Genomic DNA, 27220 nt, shown 5'->3' with positions numbered 1-27220 from the left:
CCCCTAAAATAAAACCATCTCCAACGTTGGAATCCTTTGCCTTATAACGAAAAATATGTCCCTAGGAGCTTTTCTAAATCTCAATTCATGTATAAAAATACCACAACGAGCAATATTCATGCTCAGGCTAATTTTTTCTGAGCTTCCCCGTTTTTCCATCCGGCGGCGACAAAAACTGACATTAAGCGGGACATTTTCGCGGGGAAAATAAACGTGCCAACTCGGAAATATGAGATGATGAGACGATTCGTTCATTTTTTTAGTCGGAGCATTCTTGGTGACCCTTAGAAGAAAGGGGAAATTGATTTATCTGCCTCTGAGTTAGTCACTTGATGCCTTTTCAAAAAGTGTTCAGACGACTTTTGTATCTATTTATATCGTGTAGAAATCCATCCTGGTACAAAAGCGTAGGTTTCCGCGGCGATGATCATGGTGCGTATGGGTTTCCGGGCGCTCCAGCCGCGTTCGTCGGTATTGGGTGACGACGGTTTCGAGAGCCATCCTGCTCCCGTCTTCAGGTCGAAGTGGAGAAGCTTAATTTTCCGCCGAGTTATATAGCGTGGCCCCTGGGCGCTGATTACGTATTTAAAACCGCATAAAACCGTTTCAGGGTTGACTTGGTGGACATTCGATATATCCAAGGTAAAAACTACAAATGGCAATTTCCACACTTAAATACAGAACTCAACTACTGATCATGGTATCTCACATCGTCACTTCGTCTTTCCAGCTGCTGACCATTACGAGCTATGCTTAAAAAACTTATTCATTCACCCCTACCGACCCTATCTTCCCCTTCACGCCCTTCTCTTTCGCAGCTCAACCGATGCTCTTTGACTCCTAAAGTCCCGACTGTCCACATAAAATAGCTAGCAATAGCTATTGGTGTTTTATATTTTACTTGAAGGATTTTTGTTCGTGTTTCGTAATTAGATGTTTCCTTTGTCAAGTCAGAGAATTGCTTGGAGAAAAAGAAAGGTTTTTTCTTTGACTGATATCTTTACTCAGTTGGATTTACTGCTATTAGGCGAATTGGGGTTTACATATATTTTTCTTGGAAAGTTAGCTTCCGGTACATATTAATTTTATGTGAAGTGCTTTTCTGGCGTATCGATGACTTTCTAGTACTTGCATCTTTTCCAGCCAGGGTGGCATGAGTTGGCGTACACTTCCCTTATTTGTTAATGATCGGTCTGGAAAATTGCTCTTTTCACATCCCGACAAACACCAAGACCCTATCTTCATCACTCATTTCGTCAATTAGGTTATTTGCGAACAAAGATTTAGTATTTTTATGGAATATTTATACTCGTGGTAATAATGCTAATGTGTATTGATTACTTCATCTTTATAATGTCTTATCTGCCATCGTTTTTTAATACAGCAGAACAAATCATTTTTGTGCCATTTTTGTTTTTCATTCATTTGAATCTTATGCCAGGATTAAGACAGAACGTAGAATGCTATGGGAAGTATGAATGCAATATTTTCACCAATTCTATTTATCTAGGTGACGAATTCATGATCATTCGATGGCACAATCTATCGGAAACCATGATAGCATTAATGAAATAAAGAAATAAAAACTTTGTAAGGTTCGCTGTTATTTAATTATGGGCAAGACCCGGGTTTCGTAACTTGGTTACATCGTGAGGTGACTGGTAATGCATGCAACTTATATTTATACACAAAGTACACAAATAAGTCAGTGAGGACATTAATCAGAAAGGAAAAGGGCTGGTTGAGAGGGAGGGGGTGAGGGTAAAGCACGGAATGGGGGGGGAGGGGGAATTGGGGAAGGGGCAGCCTTGATTTGGGACAAGGGTTTTTCCTGTGAGGATAGGTATCTGAGCAGCGAGAGGAGAGCGGGGTTAAAGTGGGTGAGGAGACGAGAGCTAAGGAAGGTAGCGGTGTTGGGGAAGAAAAAGAGAATTAGCGGGGTACATTGGGTTTTTCTAAACCATAATAGTCTATGATAGGTCGTTGAGTCCGGCTGCGGATGGTGCTGGTATGGGTTAATGACTTCCTGGAAGGACATGGGTCACTGGGGGAATTTTGGTAGAAGCACTGCGTAGTATTCGTTCTTGAAAATTTTTAACGGCACACAGGTGGATAGGCACTTGAAAATTTAAAGGTTGTCACTGTAGGAGTTCACTGATGAGGATGGAAAAGGAACAGGAGTGGGAGGGGAGCACTTGTTCGTCGGCAAGGGGGGTGTTGTCCTTTAAATGTTGCATTGTCTCCAACGTTTCCAGGGCATCGAGTCTCCTCCTGTTTTCTTCTGAGTGGAGGATGTCCGGCTTGAAATCACTTTTGTGTTTGCCATCTAGTAAATGATTGGCGAAGTTGGATTGCTCTTTTTTCTTCTTGAAACAGTTGTGATGCTCACTTACTCTGATCTTAACACTTTTCTCCGATCTGCTGATGTATTTCATACCACATTCGTCCCACTATAGGCAGTAAATTCCACTTCTTTTCTCTGGTGGGAAACGATCTTTGCAGTTGGGTAACAATGTTTTGAGAGTTGAGGGGGTGTTATATGCAATTCTGTATTTTTCTTTCGGGAAGCAGGAGGTAACAGAATGAGAAATATTTCCTATGAAGGGAATCCTGCACCAATTTTTTGGAGTGTTGATAAGGGAGAGCGAGGACACCATTGATAAGGCCTGTTTCTTCCGCACATTATTGAGGATGTTATCTATTATTGCACCTTCAATACCACGCCGCAGTCTGCATTTCCCGCCCTCCCCTGATTTATAAACCGCCTCCCGATTCAGGTCCCTTCGGAGCAGCGGGGTCGTGCGCTTGTCTCGCCCCGCTGCCGTGCGGGTGGCAGCACGCACAGATATATACAATAGATTGGCAATGGGAGTGGGGGGGGGTGAAGCCATGCCTTTCTGCTGGCGGCCATGTTGCTTTCACCGACCTATGCGTTTGCGTAAGTAGGGAACTGGAGGAAAATTACATTGTGAAAGATAATGGCGCATTGATTAAGGCTATGAACTATAGAAAACGTTGTCATTTTCGTTTAAGATGTATCCAATTAAAAAGAAAGGGACCGATCTTGACACTTACGTGGTAAATTAACCAATCTTTGAGCGGCACATAACCGTGACGAAGTTATGAAATTGGTAATATAAGCTGAGCTAAGATTAATACTAATTCGGTTCCTGCTCAATATTATGGAATTGGAATCCATATGCATGAGTTATCTCGAAAAAAAAATATTGTGTCCCAAATGTAGAAGGGGCGTAGCAGATGGGGAAAATGGTTAACTACGTCGTCTGCTAGTGTAGGAAGGTAGCCTACAATCGTGAATACATGGTATTGTTCACCCTTAGATTTACCAGCGACATTGTCACACTATTCAAACAAAATAATTCGAAAATTCCAAAGGTTTGATGCTTCCACTTACTGTATTTTTGTTGTCAAAGAGTTGTTGCTCAGTTAGAGTTGTCAATTAGACGAAAAACGTAGAAGCAATGCTACCTAACCTTTCACTGCCATAAGTAATCGGGCCAAAAATATTACGTAATTAAATTTGATTCAACCTATTTAAACCCATTATGATCTAACTTTCTGAGCAAGGCATGCTGCTTGGTGCTGTAAAATGCTTTTCTGAGGTCGTAAAGAGTCAATGCGATTGAATTCCTATCCTTAAGCATCAGAAATATAATTTACATTATTTTATATAGGCAGTGTTTTGGATTTCCCCTCACGATCACCCAATAGCGAACTTGAAAAGAAGTTATTGGCTTAAAAAACTCAACGATTTGATCCATGATCATCAATAATCAGTTTCATGTTGTTATAATATTCGAAGGGGAAGCAGACTATAATATAAATCTTACATCATGAGGGGGTACGTTTTTAATTAGAATTTCTATCTTACCGGGATAAGTGATTATAACAGACACCATGTTCTATATAGAAGCCACAAAATGATCAAATACCTGATAAGTGCTACATGGAAAGGTTGAATTATAATGAATGTGACCGTGTCATTTCACCGCGAGCACATGCAAACCATTATTTAAGCGATCGGTTTCTCGGAATTTCACTCAGTAGATATTAACAAAGTCAAAACTTATGCTTTTGAAAGAAATTCGTTAAGTTTCCAGATAGAGTTAAAGGTGCATAATACACGCTCTACATATCTAAATAAATAATAATACTACAACGGAAATAAAATTCCGATACAATGTAATAATGCAACAGCGGAAAGTATATGACATAATGGAAACTGGAGAAAGTCTTTTCTTGGTAAACACAGAAAACACAACTGAAAACATCATGATGATTCCGTCATCAAAACACAGACACCGAGACAGAGAATGCACATGTTATTAACCCCTCAACGCCGTCATGCGTACCCAGTACGCTTCCTGACCTACTGTATATATTTTTTTTTTCTCCACCAGATATTGTATTTTAGATTAAAACAAATTGCTCTATCTTTTGAAGAAATGCTTTCCCTCTCCAATAAAATATTCATAACGACTTTAGGCCTTCAGAAATTTTTAAAATGATTCGATGAAATTCCGTTTTAAACCAGCACATTGACGACTTCGGTCGAAAAACTCAACGCCTATATTTATTCAAACGCTTGAAAAATTATTATATAGTAGCGCACTACATTATGCAAGTTTACAAAAAATTTTAATGATAATGATCGTATATTATGAACGATATAAATTATTGAATGATAGTATGCCAATAAGGTGAAGTCTTCTTAATCTCATCCGGCCGCTGGGATGGTATTTAAATAAATGCCCGCCGCGCTTGAGGGGTTAATTACCGATCCTAGAGATATGAAGCTACTGCATTTGAAATGATATCGCTTTCAGAAACTCCGGTAAATATCCGCTTCCGTCACACACCTTTAGAATTTGTTTTGGAGAGCAATTTGCATTTCAGCAAAAATAACGTGTCACAGTTTCATGATGCTATTTCTACAACTATGTGAATTTTGCCAACAATAAATTTAAAAAGGTAGAGCAGAAACTGCACTTCACATGATATAAATTTCGTGGCGATACGTACAAAAAAAAGGCTTTGGAAAATATTTTCATGCTCTGTGAGATGGAAGCGGAGACATTACTGAAAGCAAACCATGCTTTCCTTATATCTATTATTTACGCGTGTAGAGACACATTTTCGCCCCCAGGAAAATTTCCCCTCGTAGTATACTTAAATGTGCACCCCCACATAACGCAGTGGTTCACCATTCTTCTTTTAAAAAGCTCCAAAAGCAGGAAAAGTAGCCTCTCAAGTACACGTATGTTAATGGCACATGAGCAACGGTCGGTGAAAGCAAGATGGCTAGTTGCGCAAAATTCTTCTGCCGGCCGGCTTCAGCGCCACCGTGAGGAAAACATAGGCACTGCCAATCTATTGTATATATCTGTGGCAGCACGCATCGCGAATGGACTGTTGATGCTTCCTACACCTCCTCGTAACTCCCTCTAAGCCATCTCGCGGCCTCTGCTTTGGTTTGGATGATGATGGGTAATCCGCCCAGCATTCTGAGTAATGCGAAGTAAACCCGCGTAACGGAAAGGTATTTTTCATTGAATCATTGCTGGAATGGACTGAAATGTCAAAATCTTTGAGAAATAAACAGGGTGCCTAAGGTGACAGTGTAGTTGAAGTGGCTGAATCCAAGTTTAACTGCAGGAAATTTCGACGTTATTATCAAAACAAGAAATAACAAATCTATATCTACAAGATGCCTCAATAGGCGTCCAGTGGGAGGTTCTGGGACACTGAAAGTCAACTAGTCAGAGAATTGCATATTTATATTATATTAATGTCTGAATTCTACCATGCATTTATTTAATTCCTTCGTTACTCGGGAGAAAAACAAAGTCCCTTGCTTGTCCTTCCGGATAAGTATTTTTTATTTATTTTATCGCTTTTTATAATCTGGAAATATGTAGTGCTAATTTTAATGAATCCTATCAATGAAGAGTGTCAAGTCATAGCCTAACATTTCTACGTAAGCCCTAAATGAAGTGAAAATTTATTTATTCGACATTAACTTACCGCCACGAATAAAAAATCATAGATCCTTATTGTCGAAGAACGATTGAGGATAGATCAATAGTTTTTCTCGAGTATTTCAGATGTACCCCTTGCCAATAAGCCAATTATGCTTCTAATCTATCCTTACACAGAGAACGGAATAAAGTTCCTGGACTAGTTAGAGAAGCGCAAGCCATCATATGAATTGCCGCAGTCACTGAACTAGCGTTTCCACCACGATGCGTCAGACAACCCGGGTTACATCGGTTGTCACCATAGAGCATCTGGAGAGGGCGTTAGGTGAAAAAAGTGAAGCCAGCAGAAACCTGTTTACCCGATGCGCTTTTTTGTCGTCCGCCATATTCCTTTACCCCGCTCGCTCGTTTTCTCATAAAGGTACGTGTTAAGAAAATCACCTAATTTTCAGTAATCCGATGCTGCTGAAGCATTCTGAACGTATGCTGATATTCTAGAATTCATCTTTATACTGATATATTATTTTCTCCGTTAAAAAGTGAGTATTTAACCTTGAAAACGACATTTTTATTCAACCTTCGCAGATGGTTTGCTGCGCGGCTTACGGGTGCAGTAATTGCCCCGATAAAAGGATACCAGGAATTACATTCCACCGGTAAGTTGCAAAATAGTCAATTATTAGTAATATCTGTAGCATTTGCTTGAAGTGCATGGTGAACCTTGTTAATTGTCTATGTATGTGCCACGTGCAGCAGGTGGACTCCTGTGCGGCAGTTTACAGGTTAATTGCTACTTAATACTTATCAGTGCTAAAATTATATTATTCTATTTTGGATTTTGTCATGAGCGATAATGCTTATCATAATGAAGTAAGAAATTAAAAAAAATATCAGTTCGTTTTTGGAACTCTTTTCATCTCTGCCTACCTTCGCTGGTGAACATTTTGGTGTATTGACATAATGGTAAAAAAGGTACCAATTCGCTGTGCAAGTTGTGAGATGTGAGTGAATACTGTGCATCATTGAACACTTAGTGTTCAGATATTAGGTCTATTTAGAGCGGAGATACGCATGGCACTCTAAGGCACCAAAATTCGACGTCTGTTAAAAACATAACATATGTTCAGGTGGTTCTCAACCAAGCATTGGCAAATTTATTTTGGTTTCCACAAATTGTGGAAATAAGATCTAAAATGCAAAATTAATAAGTTATTATACTGGCCTTACAATTGCGTCTCATGTTTTGATAGGAATGCCAGGCAATATTACAATTATCGACCGAAAAGTTATTATGATCATTAGCGATGACCAGTAGCATCACTTACTCAGCAGCAAAAGAGCATGAAATTCAGGCAGGTACTGGCCTTCCACATCCAAATCTCGGTAAAGAATTAAGGGGCATTCCTAAATTCAATCCCTGCGTGTAATGTGGATTACACTAGTTGTGCAGTACACCGTCCGTCGGATGGGACGTTAATCCGTGGTCCCCTTGGCGCCTTTCGTTAAGAGCAGGCTAATGCCGACGCCGGGTTTCTATCCACCCTTCATCCTCAGTTCCTGATCCCAAGCTGATCCATTCCTGATTTAAATATTTAAAAAAAAACTTTTAAAAATATATTCCATAGTAGTAACGAAGATAAGAAAACGAACCTTAAAAATTTAAACAATAAAATTCTTAAAAATTAACACAAAAAAAGTTCCCTGAGCAAGCATCGATCTCGCTACCCTCAACTTCACAGTTGGACACCGTATCCACTGGGCTGTCACCCAATTGTTTAACAAAGGCGTTCAAAACAGTTTATATTGCGTACCTTCATTTTTTACGATTTTTAATTGCTTTTTTTTCGGAATTTTACGATAAGTGCGTCGTCTCGCTTCGGCATATTACATTTGTACCCATAAACTACCGAATCGCAAAATTTGAGCTCGATCGGCGATGCGAAGGTCGTGTATTCCCCTTGTAAGCTGAATCATAATTACCTGGCTTTCATCTCCTTGAAGGGTGTCTGTAACTGGAGGCTGACCTAATGATATCTACATGAAGTCTAAAATGAACTGTATTCTGGATTCGAAACGACTTCTTTTTAATTGATGGCATTCTTTTCCTATCGGTAAGGTAATTTTTATTTACATAATATTCACAGCCATTTTTCGTGTTGTGTTCAAGAGTTACTTACTTTTCAGGAATGTTTTTGGAGTCCATTCTACTTGGTGTAATGCTATGTTGGATTTTGTACCTGAGGAATGTTTATGGCACGCTGCACACCGATGTGAAACATGAGATATAAACTCTATTCTGGATTTGAGATCACTTCTTAAGAAATGGGGGTGTCACTTCCTATTGGTAAGTTTTCCATTTGCTTTGATAATATTCACAGAAATTCCGAGTTCCAGTTTAAAAGTTACATACTTTTCAGAAATGTGATCGTCTTCAACGTGCTTGGAGTGATGCTGTGTTAAATTAAGTTCCTTAAGAATTTCTATGTTTACGAGAATATGTATGACATATTCCGCTTGGATGTTGAGTATGAAATATGAAATGATGGGGGTCACTAAGTGGGGGAATGACATTATGCTGTACTTGAACTGTAGTCTGGATTTGAAATCACGTCTAAAAAATTGATGGCATCTCTTTCTGGTGGTAAGTGTTTCATTTTGTTTAGATAATATTCACAGCCATTGTTAGAGTACTGTTCAAGAGTTACTTACTTTTCAGGAATGTTTTTGAGTCCATTCTACTTGGTGTAATGCTATGTTGGATTTTTTACCTGAGGAATGGTTATGGCACGCTGATGTGGAACATTAGATATAAACTGTATTCTGGATTTGAGATCACTTCTTAAGAAATGGGAGTGTCACTTCCTATTGGTAAGTTTTCCATTTGTTTTGATAATATTCTCAGCCATTTTTCAGCTGATATTCTTCTTCAAAATGTACTGCCTTTTCATAAATGGCTGGAAGTCATCCTGCTGCTTGTAATGCTGTGTTGGATATTGTACGTGAGGAACATTTATCATGTGTTCCATAACGGTCTTGTGTCAGATATATGAATGATTTGTCATCGTATTGAAAAATATGTAAAGGATAATAGCCAGATATCACCTGAAGATCAATAAAAACAAGACTAAGAAGCTAGTATGCAGTGGAGCAGAGGAGACTAAGACGAACATTAACCCATAAAAGCATAAGCTAGAATGGGTGAAAGAGTTTCCTTACCTGGGAAACCCAATTATCAAGGATGGACAATGCAGGATGTAAATAGTCAGTAGATTAGCTCATTGAAAGAAGGCTTTCTGCAAAAAGGAAGGTCAGATGGGAGGGAAGAAGGGCAGAGGAAGGTCCCGAATTAATGAGGGAAATGTGACAGGTTATAAGGGATGTGAAAGAGAAGAAATCCATTGCTGTGAAAAGGTTAGCGGACAGGAGAGAGGAATGGAGAGCTGTGTTAAACCAATCTTAGCATTGGTGGCTAATGATGATGATGAATGAGTGATTAAGATTGACTTGAGGTCTTTGCTGAATTGCAATATTTGTTCGAAATATCCTATTCATGGTGAAAATGTTTTTTTCCAATAGGTTAGGTTTTTTACCAGCATAAATTCACTGCCTATATTAAATGACTCTAAATTTTCTTTGTTTTCCAGAAATGTTACTGTTTTATGCTACCTTGAAAGTTAAGATTGTTTGATGAGTGATGGAAGTGCATCTACAAAACATTCCATGAAAGTACTTTGTATGTATGTTAGGTTTCCTTTTCCTAATGGTGAGAAGCATTAATATGGAGGACATGATTGGAAATGCCTATTTTATATGAAATTCAATCACCAATCCTGCTGTTTGGTAAGTGGTTAATTTTAAGACGTGAGTTAGCTTGAATAGTCAGAAAGCATACTATAGTGGTCATTAAACAATGGAATATTTTATTATTATTGTAGTTATTTAATGAAATTATAAATGCAGATATTTTGGTAAATGATGAAATGTATTTGTCAAGGAGTGATAGTGTTGTGGAATGGTGATTTCATATTGTTCTGTTTTATAGTTTCCCAGTGGACCTTTAACTTTTTAACGGAATTCTTGAATTACTGCATTTCAGCTCCTTAGCAGAGGAGGGGGGGGGGGGAGTCCAGCAGAAAGACAGTGCTAGTAGGAAGATCACCCTCTCGACATAAGAATTATTTTGCAGAAAGTTGTATGCAAATTGTAATTGATCATTCATTGTTCTACTGATGAAATAGAAACTTAAGTGATAGCATTTTTCATAAACATCCAGAGGTTTACCTTATTGGTGATACTAAGAATTTGATATATCACACAGACTCTGTCCATAGAAATTGTCAAATATATCCTATTTAGGTGTAATAGAGCTGAATTGTTTTTACATATTTTTCATTGCAGGTTCAGCTAATCCAGTAGCCAATGTAATTGAGGGTGTATGAACATACAGAAATTGGAAATAATCCTGGGTGTGTGGCAGCCTCATCGTGTATTCATAGTTCTCTTGTTAATCTGAATACATTATAATGGAATGTTACATCATGTCTGCCTAAGATTTATTGTTAATTTGGTTACTTTGTATGAATTGTATAAGTAATCAGTTTGAATAACATTGTTAAGTCATTCTGGAAATCTGAAAATGTAACATTTAATGGGTGTGTACATTATATAAGTTGGAAAATGGCAATAGTTTTCTTTTTTTAATACCTCCTTCAAAGATATCATTTAATACAGCTGTCATCCACGGTGCATGTTCGTCTGATTTTGGGGAAGGAAAATAATTTCTGATTTGTCAGCACTTGAAATTCACCAGACCCATCCTCAATTTCTTCAAATACTACTGTTTTGATAGCAGTTTACTCGGAATTGTAAGCAAAAACTCTTTCGATATTGTCTCTTAGCCGATATTTTACTTACCTAATGCGCAAATTTGTCCTTTGTTGAGGAAGCCCTTTCCATTTAATGGCCATGAGGTTTTTAACAGGAGTTTCGGAAATGATTTACACCGTGAAACACTTGGATATTGAAGTTACATATCCGAAAAAAAGTCCGGTGATAAGAATGGAAGGTTGATCTCTGTGTGTACAAAGTTTTTCCATCAATACTTTAGTACAGCATTGATAAGTAATTGTAGGCATGATTTCCGTTGTGATTATTGTTTGATGAAAATCAGATAGAGCCAAGCCCTCAATGCAGAAATTTTTAACCGACTATCTTTTCGATGCACTTGTTGAGAAAGATCATCGATTGACTCTCGTATCCTTCCCAGGCCAACAGCATCATGAACGCGTCTACTTCCCACGTCAAAGTTCCTAAGTCTTACTAAATCATTTCTTTCCTTGAATCACGATTTATGCACCTATATTTTTGACGGATTATAAGCCAAATAAAATCTTGTAGTGCACGCAATAGCAATTAAACGTCGTTATTATCGTAGCATTCAGTGTCCTCCCATTCCTCTCTCGTCCATTTATCCTTTTTTATTTACTTTCATAACTGAATTTTGTTTAAAAAGTTCTACTGTGATCATCTCAAGTTATAACGTAGTGGTTTCACATGAATTCATCAGTTATTTTTCACCTTACGGCTGAAAATTAGTTGCTAATGTCGCAAATGACTTGTCGTGCGTCATATTTTTAATTTGCTACACCGTGGTTGAATCGTTTATTTCATCCAAAAGATGCATTTTTTCCTGTTTTATATTCAACAGATAACCTTCCCTCATCGGTGGGAACGGCTTTTTCCGGCTGTCAATAGGTAAAATATTGAGTTTCCTTTGACGAATTCCCCATAAGGAACCATGTATTTCTGCTCCACCCGGGGTAATGGAATATGGCGGACCGGCTAAAGTGCCACGCCACCCTGGCTTCACTTTCCTACCGTAGGAGGGGTAGCTAACGCCCTCTCCAGATGCTCTATGGTTGTCACCTCCGTTCTCGCTTCAAAATATTACCGTCGTGGGGGCTTACCAGTCTATGATGAGCGTGTTGGGAGCGGGCCACATCTCCCCGCCCTGGCTGTCCGACCTCTATGTCCCATCGCTCTCTCGCGGTGGCATTCGGAAGAGTAATGTGCGCGAATGGAACACGAGGGGGGTCGTGCCTCTCGGTTGAGGTCAGGCGTAGTTTAGGGATGCAGATCGGAATGATGAGCTCCCGAGTTATTTAAAACGAGCTCTCTCCGACTGGATCCTTCGGCTGGGCCGCGCCAACTTTCTCCTGCTGTGAAGCGATAACGCCAAGGGCACGGTCCAGCGGCCTCCCAGCTGCGGTGGATACAGGGGACTTGGTCGTTCTCGCCCTTGTAGCATGGGGAGGTGAGATTCAGTAGCTTGCTTTCTGCTGATGTTCACGGAAAATTATATATGGAGTCCTAAAGCCTCCATTTATCGTAGACAAAATCATAGTCCATGTCCATGAAGTTGTAATAAATATTCCAATGAGGCTAAGTTACGAATCTATGTCTTCACGGCGTTAATCCAGTGTTTCTTCGGTCTGGAGTTTGCTGATTACGAAAATCAATGCAATGGACATAAATGAGTTGGAATAGGTTTGGGAGGGAAAGGCTAGAGATCCCTTGTAAAACAGAATTTGCGGTTAATGTCGCTCTCGCGTGGACTACCGACGGTCAGTCCCTCTAATGAGGGTTCGTCCTCGACTCCGAGCCTAATCCGACCCTTTCCCGGGGTCCGAGCTCGCGACGGATGGACCCAAAACACCGGGAGGGCCCCCACCCAAGTGGGCCACGTGTAGTACAATTTTGATTTTACAGTTCCTCTCGTGCTATCAACAATTTATTGCCTTTATCGTCTTCTTGATGACACCAGAAATACGGTCCTTTTTTGATCGTCTTTCTACGATGATTTTCAAGAATTTTATCCAATCTGCGCTAGAAGTCCCGTTTTGACTTGGCAACGCTGCAGCCATTAACTTTGGGGTGGGATAGGCTAGCCCTCTCACTCGACGCTCAACAATGGCAAACCCTGTTATGACCTGGGAATTGGAAAGTTGCAAAGAATTGAAAATTGCATACTAACAAATACGTCCACATTCATGCAAAGGAAAAACTTGCCAACTGCTCAAACAGACAAGATGAGAAGGCATAAAGGCCGCTTTATACGGCGAATTTTCATTCGAAAGATCATTCGAATTAAATTCATTCGTCTTTCGGTGGGGTATGACGTACTAAGTGGAGATTCGAACGGTACGAATTGATAGCGGAAAACCATTTTAGTAAATCGTGCGTTTTGTGATCTCGTAACGAAGTACATAATAAGTTGTTTTCGCTGCAGGGCAACGATGATTATGCTTCAAGATAGTGCGCTGTGATCACAAGGAAACTTACTCTTCAAATGACCATATCATTTATATTATTCACGGAATCATTCAAGCAAATTAGGCCATGCTTGAAATTTAATTCTTATGTGTTCCTTCAATGATGAGAGATAGGCAATACTGTGATTTCATAGGGGAGCCAAGATAACGTAACGGCTCATTTTCGTTCTACTGTGTTCATCGACTAAACAGAGATTTTGTCATTAATTGGGGCTCTCAACCCAAACTTAAGCGCTCATCTCATGTAATACATTTTAGTAATAGGAAATTATACAAAATATTGAAGCAATCGAGGAGAAAAAGGACGTTTTTATTCATTGAATATCCCGAATGTCATTTCCGAATTACCCATTGTAGACAATTGATGATTGTGAATTTATGTTCTCTCAAAGTACATATTATTATTCGAGCTTTGTATGGTTACTTTGCTTCTAAAATTTTAAATATGATCTTAAAATTCCGAGGTGCATGCCAATGGCAAGATGGACGCCGTGCGCTCATATCATTCACGGAAATCGTTGAATCGCGTTGAATTTGTGTGGTGTTTAATTAAATGTCCAAAATTCAAAACTATTTTATTATGTTCGTATTACAGACCACCTAACTCAGATATAACGTCAATGTTGGATTTTCAAAATCAAATAAACAGCGTAGCATCCAAGTATCCTGAAAGAAACTTGATTGTGGGTGGAGATTTCAACGTACCTTCTATAGATTGGGAGACTTATAGCTTCATTCCTGGTGGGAGGGATAAAGTGATCTGCGAGGCCTTATTACACACTTTTACATCTAATTCATTGCTTCAAATAGCATCCGCACCAAACAGACGAGAAAGTATTCTTGATTTATTAGCGACAAATATACCACATCAGGTAATAAACATTGGCACTGTTGAAGAAATAAGTGACCATAGGGTAGTAACTGCAAAGCTTTCTCTAAATACCGCTGTAAACTTTAAAAAGAGCGTAAAATTTTCATTTTTAAAAGAGCTAATTTTGATGGGTTTAAGAGTCATCTGAAAATTGCTTTCCCAGCGTTTCAAGAATCAACAATAAAGTTAAATGTTGAGGGTACTTGGAAAGCTTTTCTTTCGCTCGTAACTTCGGGAATAAATAGCTACATCCCTAGTAAAACAAAAAAGAAGGCAGCGAGCCGAGATGGTATGACGCGGAAGTGAGAAATTCATTTAGGCGAAAAAGAGCGTGTCATGCTAAAATGAAAAAAGTCAGCTCGGATTTATCCACAAATGAACGCGAGCTAATAATTAAAAAATATAGGATGACTAAAGCCACCACGCGGGAAGCGTTCAGCAATGCGTTCACGAATTTTAAAAGAAAAACACTAGTAGAGCAGTTACAGGATAACCCAAAAGCGTTTTGGTCATATGTTAGGGAAGTTCAAGGTAAACGATCTACCGTATGTTCGCTGAGAAACGACAATGGAGATGTGTTGACAAGCAGTTACGATAAAGCCAATTTATTAAATTCCTACTTCAAGAGCGTGTTCACCGAGCCTTCCGAGAACTCACCCGAGACCGATGACAATCCCTGTATACATAAGATGCCAGCTATTGACATTAGTACGCTCGGAATAGAAAATATATTGAAATCGCCCATTACTTGCAGTTAATATTCAGTAAATCCAGTAAAGCAACACGAAGTACCTAATGACTGGAAAATCGCTAATGTAACGCCAATATTTAAAAGTGGAGACAAGGAAGAGCCATCTAATTACAGGTCGATATCTTTAACGTCCATCTCATGCAAAGTCCTTGAACACATCGTAGTCAGCTCGGTAATGAAACATCTAGACGCGCAAAACTTATTAATGGGAACTCAACATGGATTCAGGAAAAGCAGATCGTGCGAAACTCAGTTAGCGCTTTTTTTTCTCCCACGATATTTTAGTCTCCGGGGAAGACAACATTCCAGTAGACGCGATTTTTCTTGATTTCAAAAAGACATTTGATAAAGTACCCCACGGAAAGTTAATAATAAAACTTAAATCTTATGGTCTAGACGAAGATGTCATTTCCTGGATTTGAGAAATTTTGAGCAACCGTGTCCAAAGAGTAGTATTAGACGGTGCAGTCTCCAATGAGGTTAGAGTGACTTCTGGCGTTCCTTAGGGTAGTGTCATTGGCCCACTCCTATTCCTTCTTTATATAAACGACACTGGCGAAGTAGGACACAGTAAGTTACGATTACTTGCAGACGAAGCTGTAGTTTACAGAGAAATCCGTTTCAGCAAAAATATAGATGAACTAACGAATGACCTTGCTGCTATCCAAGCTTGGTGCGATGCTTGGTAGTTAGAATTAAATTTGAAAAAATGCGTCGTAATGCATTTCTGGAAGAAGAACAACACCCTACGACGTAGCTATATGATTCGGGGTACCCAATTAGAGACTGTTGAATCCGTGAAATAACTAGGAGTTAGACTCAATAATGATTTATCGTGGAATAAACATATTCGAGAAATAACCGGTCAAGCTAATCTTAAAATGGGTTTTGTTAAAATAATATTAGGAAAGTGCGACGACAAGGTGAGAGAAATTAGCTAGTTTTCCCTCGTTAGACCACATTTGGAATACGCTGCCAGTGTTTGGGTCTCTCATGAAAAAGGCTTAATAACAGAGTTAGAACGCGTGCAAAGAAGAGCTGCCAGGTATGTGAAAGGTCGTTACGATAGTCTTGTTAGTGTAACTGACCTCTTAGATAAACTCGGATGGGAATCTCTGTCGGACCGTAGATTGATAAATAGACTAAACCTTTTAGATAAATTCAAGAGTCTTTTCTGACGAAGTTAACCATATCTTACGGACGCCAACATACTACGAAGATCAGATCATATAAATAAAATAAGAGAGATAGATTGTAGAACAGACAGATTCCGAATGTCATTTTATTCCACGATCAATAAGAGATTATAACGACAGCAAGAGAACTTGTAAATATATTGCATGACTTGTAGTGTAGCCTACTAACATATGTAAAAATTAATGCATGTTTCTTAATTCAATTATTATTTCTAACAGCATATAGTAGTATAGTATGTTAGTATACGGGACGTTTTTTGGACGGTGTGGTATGCATGTGGGAGTCCAAATGCATGCTGCATGCTGGTGATTGATCACCCCCTGCCAAACACCCTAGAGGTGGCACGCAGGGTATTATGTAGATGTAGATGAAATCATTCAAGCAAAGTAGAACATGCCGTAAATTTTATTCAAATTATCATTCGAACGCAGGAAATTTCTGTTATACACGGTTAATGATGGTCATTCGAAAGATCATTAGAATGATCTTGCGAATGAAAATTCACTGTGTAAAGCGGCCTTAAAAAAGGAAAATTTCTGAAACATGAATTAAGGAAGACATAAGTTAGTAGGATACACAACAAGTCAACAAACCTATTGGTAAATTCTACATCTACACCTAACACCATGGTGTTTGGCAGGGGGCGACCAATCTTCAACATGCAGCATTGAAGACGAAACTCCATGCAAGTGTAGAACTAAAAAGAAATACAAAACATGCAGAGAGTCGTCCGAGGGAGTGACGCGAATAATTCTAGTAATTGAGACACCATTGCTATTGTTAATAATACGAGGGAAGAATAACGATTTAAATATCTCTGATTTGCAGTCTATTAATACAGAGTCTTCCGAAAATAATCGTAGCTTACTGTGTACTACTTCGCCAGAGTCGTTATATGTAAAGAAGCAATATGAGTGGGCCAATGACACCACCCTGGGGGACGCCAGAAATGACCTCAACCTTATTGGAGACTACACCATCTAATACCACTCTTTGGACGCGGTCGTTCAAAAGCTCTCTTACCCAGGAAATGACATCATCATCTAGGCCATAAGATTTCAGTTTTATTATTAACTTCCCGAGAATTATTATTCTGCGTATGACAGTGGTTTTTTGGACCTCCAATATGTCTAATTAATCATTTTTTCAATGCGTCCCGGATGAAAAGGATTCTTCCGTTCGTCCCACCCGTATCTGCTTCCGCTCTCCTCCGCTTCTCCACCCGTATATGTTCACCCCCGCGCACACAACTTGCTGTTACCGCTCGCCCTCCTCCCCCAAAGTGCTTTATGCCCTCCATGCGTCTTCAATCCTCATTACGCTTCGTGTTTGTTTTTTCGCCGCCTCCCACACCCAGCCCCCCGTCCCTCTCCATCTCTTTCTCTAACCTTTTCGACTCCTTATCTCGGACTCGCTAACTTCACTGCCAACGTCCGTACACACCTCTTCTTCCCCTCCTTCACTTCTCCCACTAACCCATTCCACTCTCCGCAGCTAACTTCGCACACGAACAGCACTTTATCTGCTCGATACATTTCCCTCACTGCGAGGACCATCTCGATACGGTAACGAGGCCCGCAGAGCTCGTAAAGCTGTCGGCGGGAAAGGATTCCGACCCCCATCCGATCTCCGACTCTTTCAACTCCGCTCCGCAGCCTCTGTCCCCTCTGTCCCTTCTACTCATGGTACAGCAAGTGTTGAGGAGAATTTTCGTACTTCTCAGCGGTGGAATATTTGATTTTTACCCTCACGCCTAGGAGTAATGATAATAGTAATGTCTGACCAATGATCACAGGTTCCCCCAATTACGATCAATACATGAAACTATCTATATAATAAATAAACGGATTCATCTCAAGTGATCGTAGAGCTCAATGAACTTTATTCAGATACGATAATTGTAATGAAGTCGGGCAACACATTCAATAAAATCATATGTAGGCGGGAGTCGAAATCGCGATCGTTGTTGTGGCAGGGGAGGACTTAATCTGCCGGCACCGAGACCGGCGAAGTCATTAACTCTTTTACTGACACAGAGTTTTCGTTCTAATTTTCCTGTGAATCGCATCGTTCGACGTTGGATTACTTAATGAACCAGTGATGTTCGTCGTGGATGACATAAATGCACAGCAGTCATTAGTATGTTACGATGTTGGTTGGTTCATCAAGTTATCGTTCGTTATTTTTCTTACGAAATTGTCACCTACCGCGAAATGAGTGAAGACCTTGACGTTGACATCGTCTGTTCAAGCAACGGTCATGATTAGAACCAGGCGTGAAGAAAAGAACTGAGCCCTATCCATGGCAGCGGCATTCATTACGTAACTTCCGTAGGACGTCTGCCTATCGCCTAATATGGAAAGTCAACATGAAGGAGTCACATATCTTGGAGTTACGATAACTTCAAATCTATCGTGGGGATCTCCTATGAGTAATAAATAATTGTAGCATAGATCTGAAGGAGCAAGGATTCGTCAAGCGTTTTGGCTCTATGGGAAGGTTTTCGGACCAAAAAATGGAAGAGTTATTACTTCGCATGCGTCTAGTCTCTTCCCGAATGTACTGCACGCTTATGAGATACACCGCATAAATATTTAACCCACGAACCAAATTAACAGCAAAGAAAAAATGCGCGAGGCGTCAAAAACTGCTTTGGGTCAAACGGGGAGTGGGAGTCTCAAGAGACTCATTAGTCACGTATTTACGCATATTAAATTTTTGCAATGACCGTGGAGAACTGGATTCTAGGGAACAGTTAGAAATTTTAAAAATTATTGACAATCAAGATAGTACCCTTATAAATGAATACCTCTACCCATCCTTTTCACCTATTCTGGCGTCTGTTTTAAAATTCATCAAGTAACTAGGTAACAACAAGATTAACAACAAGATTAAAATTACAAATTATAATTAGCGCCTGATGATGATGATTACTCATTGAAACCCGGGTCGCGCTCTTATAAAATAAGTGGTGTAAGTAACTGTCTATATCCAGGAAATAATGGAATACCACATAGTTAACCAAGAGTTAGTGAATTTTGTTCGTGAAGCAAGTACGGCTACTCAAGTAAAGTTATACCGAAAGTTATCCATCAAGAAACGGATCGCCTCTCTCAATATTTACTTCAACAGCATGTGTCTCCGGCAGAATCTTACCCCATCTTACGTGAACATCACAACATCTTCACGGTCGCCAGCTGCTATCCATGCCGTTAGGAAGGCTTCAAGTGAATGGATTCGGAGAGAATTGAGAAAATGGTACGGAATCCGAGATAGCATCTCTTACTATCTATTCGTTTTGCATGTTGAACTTACGCATTCCTTGCACACTGTGGAATGGTCAGCTATAGATGATTATGTTCGTCAACTCAGCAGTGTTGCAGCTTTTAAGAAACGTGAGATACTAAATCGTAAAATACTGCGGTTGAAAGGACGGACGACGGCAGCGATCGACGACGTCAATGGAGCACCACAATGCCATAAATTCCACCAGAGAGTATTAAATCTATCTCATCACAAATTTGAAGTGGAAGAAATGGATGTCCTTTCTAAAGGGCTAAAGTACGCCCCTCCGATTCCTATAACCCGTAGTGACCTGGAAACGTTAGCGATTGAGTTCGATGTTGCCCTTAAACGAGCGGATACAAGCCTGAAACATGTTGTTGCCCACGAGATATGTAAGATTTATCCAGCTATTTGTGACTCACGACCTTCTAGAGATGCAGTGCAAGTGCTGAAAACAGTTCGATCAATTCAAAGACAGCTAGTGACTGAAGATTTGGTGATTCAGAAAGCTAATAAAGGAAATTGCCTGGTGATTTTGAAGCGGGAGGATTATATTAAGAAGTGCTATGAATTTATTCAAAAATCAAATTTGTCACTGTTGGAGAAAGACCCTACGCAGAAGTACCAAAAATCTATCAGAGATGTCATACGAAGCTCAAAAGAACTTTTCCAACCCAAAGATAGGCATTTTTTGTTATCTAAAAACCCTATTCCTCCTAGACTTTATGGGCTCATTAAAATTCACAAACCGGACGCACCAATCAGACCAGTGGTGTCGAGTATAAGCGCTCCAGCGCACAAACTTGCCCATACCTTCTACATCTACATCTACAAATTACCCTGCGAGCCACCTCTAGGGTGTTTGGCAGGGGGTGATCAATCACCAGCATGCAGCATGCATTTGGACTCCCACATGCACACCACACCGTCCAAGAAACGTCCCGTATAATAACAAACTATACTACTATATGCTGTTAGAAATAGAATATAGAATAGAAATTCAGAAACATGCAGTAAGTTTTACATAGGTTAGTAGGCTACACTACAAGTCATGCAATCTATTTACGCGCTCTATTGCTGCCGTTATAATCTCTTATTGATCGTGGAAAAAATGACATTCGGAATCTGTCCGTTCTGCAATCTATCTCTCTTATTTTATTTATATGATCTGATCTGCCGTAGTACGTTGGCGTACGCAAGATATGGTTAACTTCGTCAGAAAAGACACTGCTCTTGAATTTATCTAAAAGGTTAAGTCTATTTTTCAATCTACGGTCCGACAGAGATTCCCATCCGATTTTATGTAAGAGGTCAGTTACACTAACAAGACTATCGTAATGACCTTTCACATACCTGGCAGCTCTTCTTTGCACGCGTTCTAACTCTGTTATTAAGCCTTTTTCATGAGGGTCCCAAACACTGGCAGCGTATTCCAAATGTGGTCTAACGAGGGAAAAGTAGCTAATTTCTCTCACTTTGTCGTCGCACTTTCCTAATATTCTTTTAACAAAACCCATTTTACGATTAGCTTGACCGGTTATTTCTCGAATATGTTTATTCCACGATAGATCATTATTGAATCTAACCCCTAGATATTTCACAGATTCAACTGCCTTTAACTGCGTGCCCCGAATGACATAGTTACGCTGTAGGGAGTTATTCTTCTTCCAGAAATTCATTACGACGCATTTTTCCAAATTTAATTCTAACTTCCAAGCATCGCACCAAGCTTGGATAGCAGCAAGGTCATTCGTTAGTTCATCTATATCTTTGCTGGAACGGATTTCTCTGTAAACTACAGCGTCGTCTGCAAATAATCGTAACTTACTCTGCACTACTTCGCCAATGTCGTTTATATAAAGAAGGAATAGGAGTGGGCCAATGACACTACCCTGAGGAACGCCAGAAGTCACTCTAACCTCATTGGAGACTGCACCGTCTAATACTACTCTTTGGACGCGGTCGCTCAAAAATTCTCTAATCCAGGAAATGACATCTTCGTCTAGACCATAAGATTTCAGTTTTATTATTAACTTTCCGTGGGGTACTTTATCAAAGGCCTTTTTGAAATCAAGAAAAATCGCGTCTACTGGAATGTTGTCTTCCCCGGAGACTAAAATATCGTGGGCGAAAAGCGCTAACTGAGTTTCGCACGATCTGCTTTTCCTGAATCCATGTTGATTTCCCATTAATAAGTTTTGCGCGTCTAGGTGTTTCATTACCGAGCTGACTACGATGTGTTCAAGGACTTTGCAAGATATGGACGTTAAAGATATCGGCCTGTAATTCGATGGCTGTTCCTTGTCTCCACTTTTAAATATAGGCGTTACATTAGCGATTTTCCAGTCATTAGGTACTTCGTGTTGCTTGATGGATTTACTGAATATTAACTGCAAGTAGAGGGCAAGTTCTGAGGCTAGTTCTTTATATACGCGAGAAGGGATTTCGTCTGGACCAGGTGATTTATTTGGACTAAGCGATTTCAATATATTTTCTATTCCGAGCGTACTAATGTCAATAGCTGGCATCTTATGTAGACAGGGATTGTCATCGGTCTCGGGTGAGTTTTCGGAAGGCTCCGTGAACACGCTCTTAAAGTAGGAATTTAATAAATTGGCTTTATCGTAACTGCTTGTCAACACATCTCCATTGTCGTTTCTCAGCGAACATACGGTAGATCGTTTACCTTGAACTTCCCTAACATATGACCAAAATGCTTTTGGGTTATCCTGTAACTGCTCTACTAGTGTTTTTCTTTTAAAATTCGTGAACGCATTCCTGAACGCTTCCTTCGTGGCGGCTTTAGTCATCCTATATTTTTTAATTATTAGCTCGCGTTCATTAGCGGATAAATCCGTGCTGACTTTTTTCATTTTAGCATGACACGCTCTTTTTCGCCTCAATGATTTTCTCACTTCCGCGTCGTACCATCTCGGTTCGTTGCCTTCTTTTACTATTTTACTAGGGATGTAGCTTTTTATTCCCGAAGTTACGAGCGAAAGAAAAGCTTTCCAAGTATTCTCTACATTTAACTTTAATACTGATTCTTGAAACTCTGGGAAAGCATTTTTCATATGACTCTTAAACCCATCAAAATTAGCTCTTTTAAAAATGAAAACTTTACGCTCTTTTTTAAAGTTTACAGCGGTATTTAGAGAAAACTTTGCAGTTACTACCCTATGGTCACTTATTCCTTCGACAGTGCCAACGTTTATTACCTGATGTGGTATATTTGTCGCTAATAAATCAAGAATATTTTCTCCTCTGTTTGGTGCGGATGCTATTTGAAACAATGAATTAGATTTGAAAGTGTGTAATAAAGCCTCGCAGATCACTTTATCCCTCCCACCAGGAATGAAGCTATAAGTCTCCCAATCTATAGAAGGTACGTTGAAATCTCCACCCACAATCAAGTTTCTTTCAGGATACTTGGATGCTACGCTGTTTATTTGATTTTGAAAATCCAACATTGACGTTATATCTGAGTTAGGTGGTCTGTAATACGAACATAATAAAATAGTTTTGAATTTTGGACATTTAATTAAACACCACACAGATTCAACGCTGGTCTCAGTTACGGTTATCGCTTGGCTGACGATTGAATTCTTCTATAAAAACTCCGCCCCCAACTCGATTAATTCTATCTTTCCGATAAACAGTGAACGATTTTGGGAAGATCTCATTGTCTGAATCATCATCTGTTAGCCAACTTTCTGTTCCAAAAATGACATTACACTTCGTACTATGAATTAAATGGTGGAATTCGGGAATCTTATTTCTTAAACTACGGCAATTAACCACAGCCACGATTAAAACTTCGGAAGTAGTAATATTGCGATTCGGGAATAATTCTGATTTGCTTTTGTCGAATAGACTATTCACACGCTCTATACCGCTGATAAATGGAAATGCATGTCTTATTGTCACACTATCAAAATGACTTGAGCCTTGACTGCCTTTGAACGTGTTGCTCGACTGACGCTTCTCGTGCTTAAATGTAATACCTGAAACGCTGATTTTTCTCTCTACTTCTCTATTCTCATTTCTGAAAGAATCTTTGTCTGTGAAAAGTTTTGAACTTACCCCTTTATTTTTCAACCCACTAATATATCTACACTCTGCCCTACTCTCTACTCTAAAAAAGACCTACAGTGCTCAAATATGCTACTCGCTACACGACTAGCCGACTCGGCCGTGTAATGGACTCCCGAACGGTTCAGAGGGATCCGACACGATCGGATTGCCGGCCTAAGGTCCACGAAGGAGGCTCCGATGTCCGTGCAGAAACGACGCAGCCTCTGGTTTATGCCTTCCACTCGGCTCCAAACCAGAGAACCACGATCGATCCTCGGGACAAGACTACAAATCGAAAGCTCAATGCCGACTCCAATGGTCCCACCCACCCGCTTCACTTCGGAATTCAGATCCCGGAGGGAATCTAGAATTTCCTCAGATCCACGGAAGGTGGCATCATTGACGCCGACATGAGCCACGACCCGCAGTCTGGAGCACTTCGTGCCCCGTACCGCCGCACCAACCGCCTGCGTCACCTGAGGAACACCGCCACCAGGGATGCACCATGACGTTACACGGTCGCTTACACCCTCGCGGTCTGCCCTTTCCCGTAACGGGACCATCACACGACGGACATTGCTACTCCCTAACACTATGATCCCCCCCTTCCCACTCTGACGCCCCTTCCTAGGTGCCGGTTTCGGGGTAGGAGTAGGCACGTCAGGCACCTCGGAGTTTCCATCCGACAGCAACTGGTACCTGTTCGAGACGGGGACGGGATTTGCCTCAGCATCCCCCAAACCCCGTCTTAGAGTGACACTACCACCGTCCCTCCGAGACACGACCCTCCAAAACTCAGATTTACGGGGTGACGTGACCCCGTCATCGAGAGATGGACCTCGAGGAAGGCTCTCGATCGACCAGCCGCTATTTGCAATCGGGCGAACCCGTGCAGCCCCTGTGGCACGGCGACCTTTCGAAGAACCACCCCTCGGACCATTCCCCTCAGCGGTATCAGCCACCCTTTCAAACTGGGCCCGAAGTTCCCGCACCATCGTCTCCAACGCGGTAATGCGGTCTCCGAGAGCCTCGCATTCACCGGCGTTTTCAACTCCGGCAACGGGTGACCTATTCGAAGGCATCCTATCACTATCGCGACTTGGATTTCAGAAAAGCTTACCTGACGGGAGATACGCTTAATAAATATTTGAGAGAGTAAAACAAACCGATAAACTTACTAGCTTGTCTCTTTTTAATAGATATTTGAGAGAGAGTAAAACAAACCGATAAACTTACTAACTTGTCTCTTTTTAAACGTAAATAAGGGAATGTAGTTACCTGGATATGGATTAAGTCGATTAATGGGTTTAAAACTAGAAAACTATATAGTTCCAAAGAAGACTAATTAACGAAATTAAGATATAACTTAACGTGGGACAAATAGATTAACGATAATAATCAACAAGAGAGCAAAGACGAAACTAACTAGCTAAAATAAATTCCCCGCAATATGATCCCCACGAAAGAGCAAAGCTATAAAAAGGGTGATAGACTAACAAAAATGTATAAATAAGGGTAAATAAGTAATAAAAGTACTAACAACAATATATAAATACGCGTAAATAGACTTTAAATAAATAAGTATAAATAGACTTTGGATAAATAAGTAAAAAAGAGTATATGAGTCCTTGAGATAAAAGTGTGATCAGTTGCAATGCGTTTGGTGAAAGTATATCCTAACACATGAAAAACGCTAACAAGGCAAAAATATCAAAACCGCACTCGAAAATGCAATGGAAAATAACTGAAGAAGAAAAAGGGTCAACCTCCTACCCTCTAAATAGTCACACGAGTTAACCGAAAGTGGAAGAAACGGATTAGCAAAAGGGATTGATAGCAGGGGGGGAGGTGTGCCTAGCTCTTCAAGGACGCAGGTGTTGTTTTGAGAGGGCTAGGAGTGAAGGGGTGAGTCAAAGGCTAACAACAAGAGGGACGGAAGAAACTACCTGTGTTTCAAGGGGAGATATGTGCTAAAATTACCACTACTGGAGAACGGAACGAGAGTTTTCAAGATCACAAAGAGAGTGCTGCGCTACGAAAATTACAATAAAAATCCTAACAGTCAAAATAGACCTCAAAACAACGGTAAAACAAATAATATATGAAAAGCTTTATAACAGAAAAAAAATATATTAAAACAATATGTATATATATCGTTAGCCTATAATAAGAATTAAGAGTTAGGATTACACACCTGATGTAAAAGAAAAAGGGCAGCTATCACAAAATTACTTAAATAATATTAAGACACTATTCCGATAGAAAAATTAAATCTAAAGCAGCCAAATATATATTCTACTTAACGACCGTAACACCAGATTAGTAAAGGCGCAGCGACACAAATAAAGATAACGTGCAAATAACTATGCAATAAATAATACTAAAGGGAAGAGAAAATTTTGGGATATACGTAAGTTTTCTACTTATCACTACTAGCAGATACTCGATAATCACACGTCGCAGGAACCGGGATCAAACAAAATCAGGATATTCACTCACTCGCACACACCACACACAAAACCCACACCAACTAACAATTAATATTGCACCCCTATATTAAAACTAGGACTAATTTAAATATCCTACGCTAATAAACAAATAAGCTACGACAATATATGTCACTGCACTATATTGCACAAGCAGCAAGACCCAAGCAAGCAGCAGCAAGCGCAGGTAGCAAGAGCAGGTAGTCAGGTGGCCCTGGGGAGCGCGCAAGGGATGCGTCCGTTCCGGTCAGGAGCTGGAGGCAGAATGAAAAAATTAGCCTTCACGTGGTCTTGAACCCAGGACCTACATATTACAGGATCACGAACTAGAGATTTAACAACCTCGGCTATCGAGGTACCTTGACTCAACTGATCTCGCAGCACTCTGCATTTATGTCTAAGCGTGGTATCAAAAATTCGATTGATCTTGTGGACAAAATTAAAGACATCATACCTCCGAAGAACTCAAGACTAGTATCTTTTGATATCGTCAACCTTTTCACTTGTGTGCCACCAGAGGAAGCAACCGGCCTAGCAATAGATCTCCTGGGGGCAGCCAATATTGCAAAGAAAATGAAAGACGAATTATCCACCCTTCTCAAAATATGTGTGGCACAAAATTATTTCAAGTTCGATGGTAAATTTTACAAACAAAGTAGTGGCCTCGCTATGGGCTCACCACTTTCTCCGTTGCTGGCAGATGTTTTTGTTGATAGTTTGGAAAGGAAAATTTTTAGCTCAGGGCATAGCCTACTAAATTCTGTGGTATACTGGTACCGGTACGTTGACAATATTATTGTGCTTTGGAATGGAACTGATCGGCAACTGGATATGTTCTTGAGTTTTTTGAATGACATCCATCCCACAATTTCATTTACCTGTGAAAGAGACTCCAACCATTGTTTAAATTATCTGGATCTTACAATCAAACTCGATAAATGCCGGCATTCCTTCTCCATTTTTCGGAAACCCTGTTATACCGATCATGTCATCCCAGCAAGTTCAAGACACCATTACTCTCACAAACTTATGGCTTTTCATTCCATGATTCATCGCCTGTTAAGCATACCACTTTCCAAAGAAGACTTTAAGAAAGAAATCATCACCATTAAACAAATTGCTTCTGCCAACGGTTATTCTCAAAATTTAATAGATAAACTGATTTTTAAAAAAACAGAGAAGATTGGCTATCGACCAAATGTTTTCGGCGGACGAGGATAAAAAGA

The 27220-nt window shown here is 40.0% G+C and overlaps 1 protein-coding gene across 18 annotated transcripts in view; it reads left to right on the top strand.

The window, feature by feature from the left end:
- The window catches only part of LOC124171538, a 247714-nt gene that overhangs the window by 60031 nt on the left and 160463 nt on the right, over positions 1-27220 (top strand). Inside the window, exons 1-7 of one of the 18 annotated variants that reach the window (XR_006867815.1) lie at positions 6379-6420; positions 6585-6655; positions 8184-8343; positions 8417-8640; positions 8716-8867; positions 9644-10202; positions 10398-10683. The exons of 4 other annotated variants lie outside the window; for them this stretch is intronic. The gene's annotated coding sequence lies outside the window, so the exon portion shown is untranslated. Of the gene's footprint in view, positions 1-6378; positions 6421-6584; positions 6656-7917; positions 8111-8183; positions 8344-8416; positions 8641-8715; positions 8868-8947; positions 9553-9643; positions 10203-10397; positions 10684-27220 lie in introns of those variants that run through there. 13 more of the 18 variants (XR_006867813.1, XR_006867810.1, XR_006867811.1 and 10 more) reach the window with 13 other exon arrangements.

The sequence above is a fragment of the Ischnura elegans genome, chromosome X, assembly GCF_921293095.1.
Source record: "Ischnura elegans chromosome X, ioIscEleg1.1, whole genome shotgun sequence".
Taxonomy (NCBI): domain Eukaryota; kingdom Metazoa; phylum Arthropoda; class Insecta; order Odonata; family Coenagrionidae; genus Ischnura; species Ischnura elegans.
Note: the sequence above shows the minus strand (reverse complement) of the source record. Positions and strands in the feature narration are given on the sequence as shown.